Source organism: Lepus europaeus, chromosome 23, assembly GCF_033115175.1.
Source record: "Lepus europaeus isolate LE1 chromosome 23, mLepTim1.pri, whole genome shotgun sequence".
Lineage (NCBI taxonomy): Eukaryota > Metazoa > Chordata > Mammalia > Lagomorpha > Leporidae > Lepus > Lepus europaeus.
The window spans coordinates 2,939,797-2,955,960 of NC_084849.1; positions in this window are offsets into that span (position 1 = coordinate 2,939,797).

Below are 16,164 nucleotides of genomic sequence, written 5' to 3' on the forward strand. Positions count from 1 at the left end.
CCCACAGAGCCCGGGGGACATGTGGGGGTTGTTACCCAAGAAGTGGGGGCAGCGAGCCTGGGAGGTCCACGTGGCGCCTGCTCCCTGCTTCCTGCAGTAGTGCTGGGTGCCTGCTCAGAGGGGCTTGGAGCCTTGCTGACCCGGGAGAGCTCGACTTGTCACCAGTGATTGACGGGGCTTTGTCTGGCCTACGGATTGACCCTTTCCTTGTGGACGTGTGTGGACGGCCCTGTGCTCACAGCACCCAGCTCCCGAGGAAACAGCAAGACGCCTGGCGTGTAAACAGAGCCGGTCTCCTCTGCCCGCCTTCAGGCTCTCGCCTTTGAGTATGGTTGCGGTGCGCCGAGGCGACATGTAGGTCGGAAGCAGCTGCTCCGGGACCCTGTCCAGGGAGCTGGAGCCACCAGGGGTCAGTTAGGAGCTGTCGGAAAGTCCAAGGCAGTAAGGGCAGAGACCTTATGAAACTGGAAATAAGAGAGTTCGTCTTTGAATTGTGAAATTCCTTTAGAGATTCCTCTGCAGTTAGAAAAATTGCAAAGGCAAATTCTGCAGAGCTGGGTAAAACCTCTTACGATTTAAAAAGCATCAAGATGTATTTGGAGTAAGATATTACATTTAACTCTGTTAACACGCAATCGGTCTAGGCAATCGGGAGCAGATTGGTGCCCGTCCACAGGGGCACTGCCCTCGCGACACGCTCCCTTGCCTATGGGTTCGCTTCCTTTGAATTTAAATACAAAGGAAGGGGTGTGTGGGTATTTTTATGGCAGATATTAGATATTTTCACCTGCCTGACCTTGTTAGAAACTTGGCCACGCAGCCTGAGGATCATCACGTTGTTTTCCTGTGCACGAGGGAGCAGGGTCTCCAAGCTGTCCTGACCTCAGACTAGGCTGGACAAGCCGGTCTCTTTCTTTGTAGGGAGCTCAGGTTCAGATATATCATTCGGCATCATCATAGCAAGCGGCTCGAAGCCGCGAGGGAGAGCAGACATGTGCATCTCGTGTGGGCCCTTTGGAAGGACAGAGGACGCGTATCAAACATTGACAGCAACAATGAGATGTTCGGGAAGAGGACCAGGCACTAAGGGGCTTCAAAAACTTTGTGGAAAATATGTATAATGAGGGAAACTATGCATCGGCTTGGAAATGGTTTTGCACCCAATAAACTTATCTTTTAATTCCTTTTTCCATAAACTTTTTCAAGTATCCTTGTAGGTATGCATGCTATGCAAGAATACATCCAGCTGACAAGCTTCCACAGCGAAGGAATCGACCAACAGAACCCACAGAACCTGTGGCCTCGTCTTCCGTGTCTCCTGGTGTCTGCTTGTCTTGAACAAAGGGGTCTACACCTTCCAGCATTGCCACAGTCACCAGTGATGGCTGAGAGGGCTTCGCAGAAGCGGCTGCAAGGTGCTGACGCTGGCTCGGGCTTGCCCGATGGTTCTGCCCTCGGCTCACTGCTTTTGTCTGTGAGTGACGTGGAGGGGGCTGGACCTCCTTGTTCAGCAGAAACCGTGGCTTTGGGACTTCTGACGCGAGAAGCTGTCTCAAAGATTCAGTGTCGGCTTGTTGGGATGTTGTGCCTCTCCCCCATGACACGGGGGCTGGCTTATGTCTGACAACTGTGCCTGCATACTCTTGGGGCAAGGAGCCATGCAGCGAAGGCCGGTTCCTCCCTTAGCCCTGGACCCAGTGGGCATCAGTGTTCCGCGCTGGCCCCGCCCCAGGACCCAGGCTATGGGCAGCTCTGCCTGGAGCACTGAGGACCATGACACAGGGAAAGAGAACACGGCGGAGAGCGAACGGCTGTTCCGTGCGAGTCACGTGGCTGCTACCGATTTCAAGTGAGCTTGCGAGGGCCGGCGTGCCCCGCGCCCATGGGTAGTGATGGTGAGACTGGGAGTGTCCCGAGACAGTGACCCTCACACACCTGCCCGTGCACACGGCACTGCCGGGCTGTCTCTGCAGGCCTCTGCCCTCGCCGAGCTTCCTGTGGGTGAATGCGCCCCAGGACGCTGTGCCCAATGTTCCTCTGAAAGTGGGGCTCAAACGCTCCCAGTTCATTGACAGGGTCTTGCCATCCTGTGCACGCGGTCACACCCACCTCGTGTCCGACAGGGGCACCCAGCGCCCCCACAAAGGCTGAGCAGGGAGTCGGGAGCTTGTGTCCGAGGAGGGGGCCCAGGCCTTCCTGCAGAAGACCTTGCTTTGGGGGCATCCCCCTGTAGTTGTGAGACAGGAGCGGGAAATGGACGCCACACTCCGGAGGTCTCGCAGTCAACCACGTGCGATGCTCTGACAAGGAACAAACCACGGAGTTTCTGCTGTGTCACATCATGGCTTCTGCCGGTCGCGTGACCAGGGTCTTGGATCCCGCAGGAGGCTTTTCTGTCTCCGCCCACTCTGAGTGATGGGCGCAATCGGCAGCCGTGGCCATGAACCCCTCTGAGTTCCTGCTGTGAATGGGACAGCAGACAGACGGACGAGTGTGGGGCTGTGATCGCCGTGCCGGGGACCCCGGAAAGCACCTGTGACCCTCGGGACACCCTTCTTTCCTTCTGTGCAATTTGGAGACAAACACAGCCAAAGGTAAGCTTCATCTGCACCGTCAGCTCCGGCCTCACCGAGTCCGCACGACGGTCCCTCGAGCGAGGGTGGGCAGACGCCGTGCTGTAATTCCACGCGGAGAAGCATCGGCTGTGGCCGGCACACGGGCTGTGGCTTGCCAGTCCAGCAGGCGTGTGCCTTGAAGAGCTTTCTTCCCCTCTGTGTGCCCCGTGCTCACAGGCGCCTGCACAGTGCCCCTGTGCGTCCACCACGCTCTTTGAAGCCATACAGACCCTTCCCATGGGGCACTCTTCTTATTTTAAGATTTATTTATTTATTTGAAAGGCAGAGTTACACAGAGAGAGGAGAGGCAGAGAGAGAGAGAGAGAGAGAGAGAGAGAGAGAGAGAGAGGTCCTCCATCTGCTGGTTCACTCCCCAATTGGCCACAACGGCTGGAGCTGCGCCGATCCAAAGCCAGGGGCCAGGAGTTTCTTCCAGGTCTCCCACATGGGTGCAGGGACCTAAGGACTTGGGCCATCTTCCATTGCTTTCCCAGGCCATAGCAGAGAGCTGGATCAGAAGTGGAGCAGCCGGGACATGAACCGGTGCCCATGTGGGATGCTGGCACTGCAGGTGGCAGCTTTCCCGGCTACGCCACAGCGCCGGCCCCAACCGTGGAGCACTCTTATCCAAGCCAGCCCCTCGCGGGGAAACACCCTGGCGCACACTGAATGTCTGCAGAAGGGAAACTTCTCTACTCAGAGAAAATGGTGGAAATCACGGGGCAGTGTGAATTCGTGAACTCAAAGATGGACCTCCAGTAAGTCAGGTTCTGTGAAGACACGGGGAAAGTTCTGTTACTGGTGGTCCCTTCTGAGTGGTTTTTTCCTTAAATGTTCTGGGGCAGCCTTTTTTAAACAACATGTTCTTCTTTTCCCCTACGGACTACTTACAAGGAGCTGGTGTTGCGGCGTAGCAGGCTAAGCCAGCACCTGCAACACCAGCATCTCCTATGGGTGCTGTTTCAAGTTCCAGGCTCCCTGCTAATGGCCTGGGAAAGCAGCAGAAGACAGCCCGGGGGCTTGGGCCCTGAACCAGTGTGGGGGACCTGGAAGCAGCTCCTGGCTTCTGGCTTCTGTCTGGTCCAGCTCTCGCCTTTGTGGCCATTTGGGGAGTGAACCAGCAGATGGAAGATCTCTCTCCCTCCCTCTCTCCCCACCGCACCCCATAATCCTGCCTTCCAGATAAATGCAATAAATGTTTATTTATTTTATTTTATTTTTTAAAAATTTTTTTTTATTTTTGACAGGCAGAGTAGACAGTGAGAGAGAGAGAGACAGAGAGAAAGGTCTTCCTTTTTGCCGTTGGTTCACCCTCCAATGGCCGCCACGGTAGGCGCGCTGCGGCCGGCGCACCGCGCTGGATCCGATGGCAGGAGCCAGGTGCTTATCCTGGTCTCCCATGGGGTGCAGGGCCCAAGAACTTGGGCCATCCTCCACTGCACTCCCTGGCCATAGCAGAGAGCTGGCCTGGAAGAGGGGCAACCGGGACAGAATCCGGTGCCCCGACCGGGACTAGAACCTGGTGTGCTGGCGCCGCTAGGCGGAGGATTAGCCTATTGAGCTGGGGCGCCGGCCTGTTTATTTTTTTTAAATAACAACTTACACAGGACGCCAAACAGCCGGAGCAGCCATTCCTTTTTTTCCAGGTTCCTAGTGACCTCTTCAAGGTGACTGAGCAGCTCCGGAAAAGCGGCCCCCAGGGTGCTGTGTGCCGTGGTCCTCATCTCCGTCCTCTTTGTCGTCCTCGTCCCCGCCCTGTTTCTGGCTGGGAGAAGGACACGTTCTTGTCCCACACCCTGGACACAGGAATTTAACTCCCGAAGGCGTCTTCCACGTGCCCACAGGGCTGTCTCCTGTCATTTACCCATTTCATTACACATTTAGCCCAGCTCTTGAGATGCCAGCCTCCTGCATCAAACCACCACCAGGTCCAGACCCCAGCTTCCCGCGGGTGCAAACCCTCGGAGGTGACCGCTGGAGACACTGGGGTCCTGTCACTCATGGGGGACCTGGGCTCAGGCCTCAGCCTTGACCCTGTTTCTATCAGCCACTGGGGCATCTGGGGTGTGCACCAGCAGATGGAAGCTCTCTCTGTCTCTCCCTTTGCCTCGCAAATCCATTTTTAACAAAGCTCAAAATTTATAACGCATTTCTGCACTCGTTAAGGAACGAAATCTGGGCCACAGACTTTTGCGGTGAGGCCGCTTTGTGCAGGCACACAGACCACCACCCGCTGAGCTGTGAGTGCAGAACGGGCGGGTGCTGCTGTTCACCGCACCGTCAGCGACCGCTCTCCTTGGGAAGGCTGTGTTCTGAGTGGGATCTGTCCGTGTGCGGTGCAGGAGCAAAGCCTGGTTTGGATTTTGCCAAGTTGCAAAAAACGGCTGCTGCCTTGTGGTTTCTGTGGTTTGATGAAATCTCCGTGGAAATCAAGAAAGCTATCTGAAACTCTGTTTTCAAAGCCCAGTCCCCTCCACCCTGGGGGACCATTTCTTTTGTGCTGTACTGAGTGGGAGGAGTGGACAGGACCGGTTCCCCAGCTGAGCGGCCAGGCACCTGCACCCACAGCTCCGTATTTGTGTTTGTTCAGCAACGTGGCAGCTGCTCTGTCTCAGCTTTGCTCAGTCTCCTAGCACTGCTGAGGCTGAGGTGTGATCATACAGGCACACACATGTGTGTGTGGCATGCCACGCTAACTCAGTGGCCACTATCACCATTGCATGACAATACATGCATGTGTGTGTGTTCATGGCATGCCACGCTAACTCAGTGGCTACTAGCACTATTGCATGACAATATGTGCATGTGTGTGTGTTCGTGGCATGCCACGCTAACTCAGTGGCTACTAGCACTATTGCATGACAATGTGTGCATGTGTGTGTGTTCGTGGCATGCCACATTAACTCAGTGGTTACCATGGCATGATAATACATGCACACGTGTGTATGTGTTCCACGCTAACTCAGTGGTCACCATACATGACAATACATGCACACATGTATATGTGTGTGTCCTCCACGCTGACTCCGTGGTCACCATGGCGTGACAATACATGCACACATATGTGTGTGTGTCCTCCACGCTGACTCAGTGGTCGCCATGCATGACAATACATGCACACGTGTGTGTGTTCCACGCTGACTCAGTGGTCGCCATGCATGACAATACATGCACACGTGTGTGTGTGTGTGTCCTCCACGCTGACTCAGTGGTCACCATGGCATGACAATACATGCACACGTGTGTGTGTGTGTTCCACGCTGACTCAGTGGTCTCCATGCATGACAATACATGCACACGTGTGTGTGTGTGTCCTCCACACTGACTCAGTGGTCACCATGGCATGACAATACATGCACACATGTGTGTTCCACGCTAACTCAGTGGTAGCCATGCATTACAATACATGCACACGTGTGTGTGTGTGCCCCCCACACTAACCCAGTGGTTACCATGGCATGATAATACATGCACACGTGTGTATGTGTTCCACGCTAACTCAGTGGTCACCATACATGACAATACATGCACACATGTATATGTGTGTGTCCTCCACGCTGACTCCGTGGTCACCATGGCGTGACAATACATGCACACGTATGTGTGTGTGTCCTCCACGCTGACTCAGTGGTCACCATGGCATGACAATACATGCACACGTATGTGTGTGTGTCCTCCACGCTGACTCCGTGGTCACCATGGCGTGACAATACATGCACACGTATGTGTGTGTGTCCTCCACGCTGACTCCGTGGTCACCATGGCATGACAATACATGCACACGTATGTGTGTGTGTCCTCCATGCTGACTCAGTGGTCACCATGGCATGACAATACATGCACACATGTGTGTGTGTGTCCTCCACGCTGACTCAGTGGTCGCCATGCATGACAATACATGTACACGTGTGTGTGTTCCACGCTGACTCAGTGGTCACCATACATGATAATACAAGCACACGTGTGTGTGTGTGTGTTCCACGCTGACTCAGTGGTGGCCATGCATGACAATACATGCACACGTGTGTGTGTGTTCCACGCTGACTCAGTGGTCACCATACATGATAATACTTGCACACGTGTGTGTGTGTGTGTATGTTCCACGCTGACTCAGCGGAGCACTGGTCCTCAGAGGCAGAGGCGTGCTCACTGACTGCGGAGCTCTGGGCCGTGTTTACTCCCCACGTGTGCCCCCCACACCTGGTCCCCAGTCCTCCCTGCACGCTGTGTGCCATGCTCTCTGCTGGTCCTCCCCGGCCTAACCCGGCCGTCTGCCCACGTCCCTATCCAGTGCGCCTTCCCTCAGCTCGGGGGCGTCCTCAGCTCTTAGAAAACTTGCTCGAAACACTTAGTGTTAAAGACCAAAACCCCCAGCACGCGGACACGACGGAGCCACAGACGGCTGGTGGCACCCGGGAGAGCAGCAGTCTCCACACCTCCGACTCAGATGCTGGTGATGCCATAGCGCGTGCACCTGCACTGGAACCCCGGGGGGGCCCGGCCGGCATCAGGGCTCGGGGCTCATGGAGAGTGGATGCCTGTGTCCCCGCTGGTGGGAGCTGGAAGCAAGGCGGCTCTGTCCACTCCCTCCAACCTTCCTCACTCACCACCTAAAACTTCCAGGTCATGGTAGAGGGCTTTCATTGCCCAAACTGGGACGAACCTGGGAAAACCGGCCTGGGAGCCAGAAGCGACAAGAGGGATGGGAGCTGTCCCCGGCTCCATCACGGCTGATTGATGAAAAAGATCTCCAGTCTCACGATGTTGTCCTGAGCTTGTCTGCCGAGAAGGCAGGTGCATGGCCCTTACGGATTGGCCGCACTTCCTCCCCCTGCCCTGATGCCAGCCCAAGCAGCCCAGTGGGCGCAGCCGCCATCCTCATGGAAAACTCCCGTTGTCCAGTCTCCAAACTTAAAAGCAGCCACACACCTTCCAACCGAGCCTTCTGCCAGCCCTGAGAGGCATGGCGCCACCTTGGCTGGATGCGAAGAATTGCGCTCACACAGGAAAAGCAGGTTTAATCAATCATCAGGGGTTTCGGCAAAGGTGACGGTGCTGTGAATTAAAGAGGAGTCGGCGGCCTGACATTTCACACACCTTAAACGAAGAATAATGGGTTCTTCTTTGGCCATCCGCACAATAGGGAATATGAAATATCAGACCCAAAATGGGCTTGATAAATTGTCTAATTCTAATTCCTGGGATTTAATTCACACATTTATCGAGCGGCTTCTGGTTCAGAGACTGGGGTGGACCACGGGGACTCGGGGACAAAGGAGACATTACCCACTCTGTGTGTATTCACAGAAGTGTGTGTCCTTAAGATGGAATCTGTGATTCAAGTTTAACCACTGACCACTTTCCAGTGAGCGACGGAGTGGCTTTCGGAGTGTCCACGGCGCTGGGCACCTGTCACCTTCCTACAGTTGCAAAGCGTTTCCATCATCGCCAAAGGGAGCCCCCGCCGCGCCTCGCCCCCCACGCCTCCAGTCACTGTCTCGGTGCATTTACCGATTCCGGATATTTCGTGTGGATGGGCGGCTAATCCAGTACGGGGCTGTTCGTGACTGGCTTTCCTCACCTGCACAAAGTCTGCCGGGTGCGTCCACATCACACCATGGGAGTGACCAAGAACCCGACCGCAGGTGTTCACCGCGGCACCACTCACTCTCGCCCAAGGCGGAAACCTGCCGGTGCAGTGTGTGCGTATGACGGAATGCCACTCACGTAACTCAGCTTTTGTGCCAAAGATTAGTACAGAAAGAGACAACGAGGATAAATTTGGGCAGTGTTAGCGTCAGACGAGGCTGGTGACAGGCTGGGGGAGGAGCGCTGGCTGCAGCCTAGGCGTGCTGGGATGACTTATCTTCTTGCAGTAATTTCAGTGGGATAAACACAGAACTGTGCCAAGACACAACATTTGTTTTCTTCTTGAAGATTTATTCATTTTGAAAGTCATTACAAAGAGACACACACAGGGAAAGAGAGGGATCTTCAACTCATTGGTTCACTCCCTGGATGGCCTGAAGCCAGGAGCCAGGAGCTTCTTCCAGGTCTCCTGTGTGGGTTGCCAGAGCCCAAGCACTTGGGCCATCTTCTGCCGCTTTTCCCAGGCCATAGCAGGGAGCTGGATCGAAAGTGGAACAGGTGGAAAGTGAACCAGCACCCGTATGATTGCCGATGCTACAGGCAGCACATTGCCAGCTGTGCCACAGCCCAGAGAAGGCAAGTTTTAATCTGACTTTTTCCCACAGGACTTGATCTTAACATCGAAAATCTTCTTTTATCAAAACATGGTGAGTTCACATTTCTCCGGGATGCAGCAGGATTCCCGCCAAGGCAGCGCCTTCGAGTTCCCAGGGCATTCACTTGTGTTCCAGGGTGGGGCTCCCTGGGGTTCTAATCCTGGGCTATTACGGCAGAGAAAACCACACGGGGGCCGTGACGCGAGCAGACACACACAGAACCTCGGGTCTGACGCTGCGGCACTCAGCCCTCTGGGAAGCTTGCAACATGTGAAGAGCTTCCCCAAATCACAGAGCAGGACGCACGCAGGCTGCACACACGCAACACGTAAGGTGTCAGCGGGCAGAAACATACCAGGCCACGGGAGGTGCAGGAGCCGTCAGCTGCTCTGTCTCAGAGACAGGGCCATCAGGGCAGACACAATGCCAGGCGATTCTGCAAACAGAAACAGGACCGTGTTGCAAGACGTCCAAAGCAGACGCCTTCTGCAGCTCTTGGTGACGCCGGCAGCAGGCACAATTCTAGGAAGCCCTTCTGCAAGGTGTGTTGATGACTACGGATTTTAATCTTTAACCTTCGGCTTCCCTTGGTGACATTGCCATCGATCCTAACAAATTAGCCGCGTACGTTTGCAAAGGTGAAAGTATCTTCTCCTTGGAGGTCGTGTCTCTGGAATCCAATAAAGAATCTAATAATCAACACCCGTGTCGGGGCCGGAACCTGCATTTCCAGCTCCTGGTTCGTGGGCATCTGGAGGGCAAGCCAGCCTGTGGATGGAGGTTCTGTGTGTGTGTGTGTGTGTGTGGCCCCGGCTCCTTTCCTCTTTTTAAATTAAACCAAGTGGAGATGAATTGGGTTCTCTGTCTCTTTCACCTACAAAGAGTCTGGACTGATTTACAAAGGAACCAGAAGGCAACATCTAGCCCCAAGCCCAGCCCGGGCTGCTCTCTCGGTGTGTCTAGGGCTTTCTGGACCGTGGTGGAAATTGGTGACCTTCCAAGAGGAGCGTTGGCCTGTTTCCTGTGAACCAGATGGCAAGACTCCGTGGGGCAAGGTGTTTATGCAGCCACGGGGAGAGAGGGGCAGCGCTGTCGTCGCTGGAGCCCTGGAGGGTCGCCTGTTTCCAAGGTTCGGGTCCGGCTGCCCCTCCAGCTTTGGGCCATGCGTGAGTGGAAGCCCCATCAGGCGGGCTCTGTGAAACACAGCCAGGTCCCAGAGCAAGCACTTTAGCTTTAGGAGTGGCTTCTAACAGGAAGTCTGTATAACACACTTGCTGGGAAGACAGTGTTAACATTTCACACAGCAGCGGGCTGAATGAAAGGAACTTCAGAATCCAGGGCCAGCAGGTGCACACGCCGTGGCTCACTGGCCACACTCTCTTCTCCAGGGCGCTGCCAAACAGGTGTCAGAGAGACGCTTGGGGACAAAGGCTGTTCCTGAGCGAAACTTCCGGCCATGCTGAGAGAGAGAGATGGCCTTTCTCAGTGCGGACCCAGCTGCGCGCTCTGGAGGTGCATCCCACGGGGCTGGACAGAGAGCCCGACCTTCACCAGCAGGAGGGGCCGGGCTTGCTCCCAGCAGAGACGGATTCTCGCTGGGCTTGGAAAACACAGACACAACGGCCCCGGATGCGGTCTTGTGATCACAGAGAAAAACGCATGAGGACTTGAGACCAGAACTCCTGAAAGACACTCAGGGAACCGTGTGTGCACACGCTCTGAAAATCGCACAGGAGCGATCTGCAGGCACCAGGGGGAGGTAGCAATGGAACGCAGAATTCCTCCATAGGGCAGTGCGTCCTCCTCCTGGAGTTCCCAGTCCATCGTGAAGATGGGCTCCAATGTCACTTAAAGGAAGGGAACTGGGGTGGCGTGGCCTGTGGCACAGCTGATAAAGCCACCACCTGCAATGCAGGCATCCCGTATGGGATTCGGTTTGAGTCCCTTCTGCTCCACGTCTGACCGGCTCCCTGCTACTGCTCCAGGGGAAGCAGCAGAAGATGGCCCAGGCGCTTGGACCCCTCTCCCCGGCAGGGGAGACCCAGCCTGGCCCAGTGCCAGCCACTGTGGCCATTTGAGGAATCAGCCAGCAGGTGGAAGATATCTCTCTGTGTGTGTCTCTCTCTGTGTGTAACTTTGCCTTTCGAATAAACCAATCTTTTAAAAAAGAGTGGAACCAGGATGGGGGAGGCACTTGACAGCAGGTGGCTACAGGTGGATGGCTGCCACACACCCAGGCCTCTCCCGGCTCCATCTCGGGGTAAAGTCCCCTGTGCTGCTCTCTGGGGGGGGGGGTGGTAGATGCTGCAGCTGCCGCTAATGCTGACTCCTGCTACCTGCAAATAGAGCTGGGCTTAGCGAGTGCTTCGCTCTCTTTGTTGTTAATGAGGTTTGAGGAATAATCCACACACCCCAGTAGCGGCAGCATCCACTCCTACTGGGGCCGCCAAGCAGATGATCTGAGAAGACGGACGGGGAGATGTGGGACCAGCCCTGAGATGTGCACTTCTCCGAGGGTCCCTGTTCCCAGCCGAGACACTCAGTTCCCGCCCGGCTGTGGCCACTTCCTCAGCAGAACCCGGAGCCCCCGCTCCAGCCGGCTCACCTGGATTTGGAAGAGAGCTCGTTGGATGGAGCTCGAAAAGCCCGAGGTCTCCCTGGATCCTTAAGCAGTGCAGACAAAATCACACCCCACACCGAACATTTTAGTGAGCCCTAAGTGAAGTGCTGGCCCCGGGTTCTGTGATACTTTAACAACGAGGGATGGAGACGGCAGCTTTCTCTTACGTTTAGAGGAGATGGTGTGGCCAAACGTTATCCACCAGAGTACACCTGTATTTGCAGCCCATGTCTCTGGTCACTGATAGGCTCCTCACATGGCTGCACACCATCTTTCCCCAAGTCTGGGTTTTAGGTTTTCTTTTCCAAATTCTCAATAGGACCTGTGATGAAAGAGGAAGAATCTGAAAATAACGGAGGAACGAGTTACAGTAGATTTCACTTGCAACCATGGCTTCCTCTCTGTTTAGCAACTTTTTTCACTGATGAATGGATCCCAATGGAGTTGCCCACCTGGCCTGGCTCAGCACTGGGCAGGGACGGGGGCTTGCACAGCAGGCAGAAGCGTGGACGAAGACTCGGGTCTTGTCCTGAGCAGGTGCCACTGGACTCCTGCGTGTCCTCAAGCCAGCGCAGCGTGGTCCACACCCCCACCTTCTCCAGGTGGCAGATCCTCGGTCCCACAGGGGCAGGCACCACGTGTGGACATAAAGGACCCGAGTTCGAGGTCAGGAGCAGCAAGCTGAGTCGTGAGCTCAGAGCTGGCAGGCACGGGGCGGGAGGTGTGTCTCCAGGGCTCCCTCAACTTCTGCTTGCTCCAGGAACTTGGGCCCCGCAAACATCTTGTCTACCTGAGAGGCATCCTTTGTCCCCAGACACAGCCTTACCTTGTCTGCGGCAGGGGAGAGAGCTGTTTCCAGGAACGGCTTCTGCTGGGGTCTGCAGGCTCCAGGGCGGGAGCTGGGGCTGAGTCCACAGAAGAATCGCTTCTTCTCGGGGGAGCCTCCGTTTCACTGTAAAAAGCCTTCAGCTGATTGGGTCGGGCCCAGGGTTAGTAAGGACAACCCCTGACTGCAAGCTCCCTGCACACAGACGATAGCTGCACCCACCAGGCACCCTCTCGGAAACCCCAGATGGCGTCTGATTGAACAGCTGGAGTTGACACAAACACAGCCCGGCACAAATGGATAGAGCTTACAGGTAAGGGAACATTCCTTTTTTTTTCTTTCTAAGATTTATTTTATTTATGTCAGAATTACAGAGAGAGGGGCAGACAGACAGATAGAGACAGACACAAAGACAGAGACAGAGAGAGAGATCTTCCATCCACTGGTTCACTCCCCAAATGGCCACAACAGCTGGGGCCAGGCCAGGCTGAAGCCAGGAGCCAGGAGCTCCATCCGGCACTCCCATGTCAGTTCAGGGGCCCAAGCATTTGAGCCATCCTCCACTGCTTTCCCAGATGCATTAGCAGGGAGCTGGATCAGAGGTGGAACCCCTGGGACTCAACCCTCGCCTATATAGAATGCCAGCGTTGCAGACGATGGCTTAACCCATTGAGCCACAGCGCCAGCCCAGCCCAGAAGGGGAAAATTCCATCGCAAGCAAGTGACCGGCCCTCTCCATCGCTGTAAGTTCTCTCTGGAAGAGAACACGGATGCCAAAGCTGATGTCAGTGTCGTCCAAGCAGGAACCGAGGAAAACGCAACTCAAGTGCAGAGAAATCCGCGATGCGTCCGTGCCGGGGTGTGCCGGTGGGACTTGCCGCTTTTCTGTGCCATCCCTGTGGCTCACCTGTTCTCCCACGTCCCACACAGGGCCAGAGCCACTCAGGCTCTTCCCACACCCCCCCCCCTTCTTGTGACCTTGAGAAATGACCTGGCAGGTGTCCCGGGGCCCCTGAGTGCCACCCCCAGCTCAGAACACTGTTCCTCACTTAGACCAGAGGCAGTGGCCATGACTGACCCAGTGTTCTTTTCTTGAGCAAGAAAGGAGCTTGGCATCCTGAGGGGCAAATGGGGAGGGTCTTGCAGTCTCAGTGGCAATCCCTCCGTGGCAAGGCGAGGGGGACACGTGGACGTGAAGGGTCTGTCGCTCATGGCGCTGCGCTGTCATCCTCTGGTGACTGCAGAGCCAGCAGTGACACCAGTGTTGGGGCCTGGGCCTCTCTCTGAGGTGGGGCAGGGCGGATCCGCCTGCCAACTCTGCCGCCTGCCCCCGGCCTCCCACACTAGGCCCTGTGGACATCAGGAGCTCCACAACGAGTAGAGAAATTCCTGCAGATGCAGAGTTCCCTGTCCTCCCCAAACAGTGACAAAACAGAAACAGGTGAACAAGCAGACCACAAACACACAGAGCAGAAACGCTGAAGCAGCAACACCCAGCACCACCAGTGGGAAACTCCACATGTGGCCCACAGCTCCGACCAATGTGAATGTGTAAAACTGTGCTGAATGAGAGACTGAATCAACCCAAATATCCATCAGCCGAAGACTGGATAAAGAAATTGTGGGCTATGTGCACCATGGAATACTACACAGCAGTAAAGAAAAGTGAAATTCAGTCATTTGCAACAAAATGGATGAATCTGGAAAGCATCATACTTAGTGAAATGAGCCAGTCCCAAAGGTTCAAATACCATATGTTCTCCCTGACCTGTGAGAACTAACAGAGCACTTAAAAGCAATCTTTAGACGTAAACTTGACACTTCGAGAAGGACTGAACGGCCCTTGTCTTGATTGTTGAGAAACAGTTCCTTATCCCATAATATTTGTTGAACTCTTTACTTAACATAGAGTTAATCTTATTTGGATCAAGTCAATTGAAAATAGATTTCAGTATAAAATAAGAGTGTGAGTAAGAGAGGGAGGAGGAAGTTTGTAACTATAAAGCTGTATAGTTCTGCATATAGTCCTATGGACTTACTTCTAAGGGTACAGCTTAAAAACTTGCCATGGGACTCCAAATCCCATTAAGCTTGGTGGTAAAAATCCTATCTTAAGCGTTAAAGGGATCATATGGATAAGATTAAGGGTCTGGTAACAATAATAGATAGAATTAAAAAGTAGAGAATGCTTCAACATGGGAAGCAGTGCACACAACAGACTCATAGAATGACAATCACTTTAAGTAACACTCTGGCCTCAGAATCAGCCCTTAAAGCTTCCTGGTCTAGCTGAAAAGCCCATGAGAGCATTTCAGGCATGGAAAGCCAAGACACTGTGGCAAAAAATGTCCTACATAAAGGATCTCTGGGAATGAGACCCCAGTGGAAAGAGTGGTCATCTGAGAAGGATGTTCTTTTCTCTGAAGGGAGGAGAGAACTTCCACTTTGCTTATGGCCCTGTCTAAATACTGACTGAGTTTGTGGATTCAAAAGGCTTCCATAGCCTTAGCAGCTCATGTCAAGAGCCTCAGGTATCTGACGTCATATATAAGAGTGTAAATTGTTAAATTAACGACAAGAGTCACTGTGCACTAACTCCCCATGCAGGACCTCTGTCCTCAATGAGTTGTATTACGAGAATTGACTATAAAACTTGTTCTCAAAGATTTATTTTGTTTTAGTGTATCAAGTGGAAGATATGAACATTCACATACATGCACACACATATACACAGAAACAGATATTCACACACATGCACACACATACACATACATGCACACATACCCATGCACGCACATACATGTATACACAGACACACATATACATGACTGCACACACGTTCAAATGCACACGTACACACATGCACATACCCATAAACATACACATGCAGATATTCATACACACATAATGCACACACATTCAAACATACATGCCCATACACTCATATATTCATGCACACAAACTACACATAGCACACACGTGCACACACACATACAACATGCACTCTTATGCATACATGTGTACATACATGTATACACATACACACACTTCATGGATATGTATCCTAACTTCTACCCTCAGATGTAAAGAAATACCACTTTATTCCCCTATACATTGTTTCATTTTTTAAAAAAAAAGATCTATTTTATTTACTTGAAAGTCAGAGTTACAGAGAGAGATAGAGCCAGAGAGAGAGAAAGAGGTCTTCCATCTGCTGGTTCACTCCCCAAATGACCATAATGGCCGGAGCTGAGGTGATCCAAAAGCTTGTTCTGAGTCTCCCACACAGGTGCAGGGGGGCCATCTTCAATTACTTTCCCAGGCCACTGCAGAGAGCTGGATCAGAAGTGGAGCAGCTTGGACTCAAACCGGTGCCCATATGGGATGCTGGCACTGCAGGCAGTGGCTTTACCTGATACTCCACAGCGCCAGCCCCTACGTTATTTTATGTTTACATGTAGCCTTGGTCCCACGGAGGGGCAGGGTGTGATCTTACACCTGTGAGGGTGTTCTGGGTCAGCTCAGGGTCCAGAGAGAGCTGCCAGGACCTGCGGACTCACAGAGCCTCCGAGCCGCCCTTGGTTGCTGTCTCTCTTTGCCGTGCTGTGCTCTTGGCACCACGTCTGTCTCGGCCTCATCTACGAGAGCTTCGTGGGCACAGGCAGATGGGCACAGGCGCCCGCATCAGGTGGCTGAGAGCACTGTGAGGGTCCCGGGACCACAGGTCTGCAGGGACCCGTAGACACCTCTACCCTGCAGATCCTGGGCTGGGGCAGACACACCAGCTCTCCGAGAAGCAGCAGGGAGATCTCTGCTTTTCTCTCTGGCTACTCACCACGGCTTCTGTTATTCAATTAT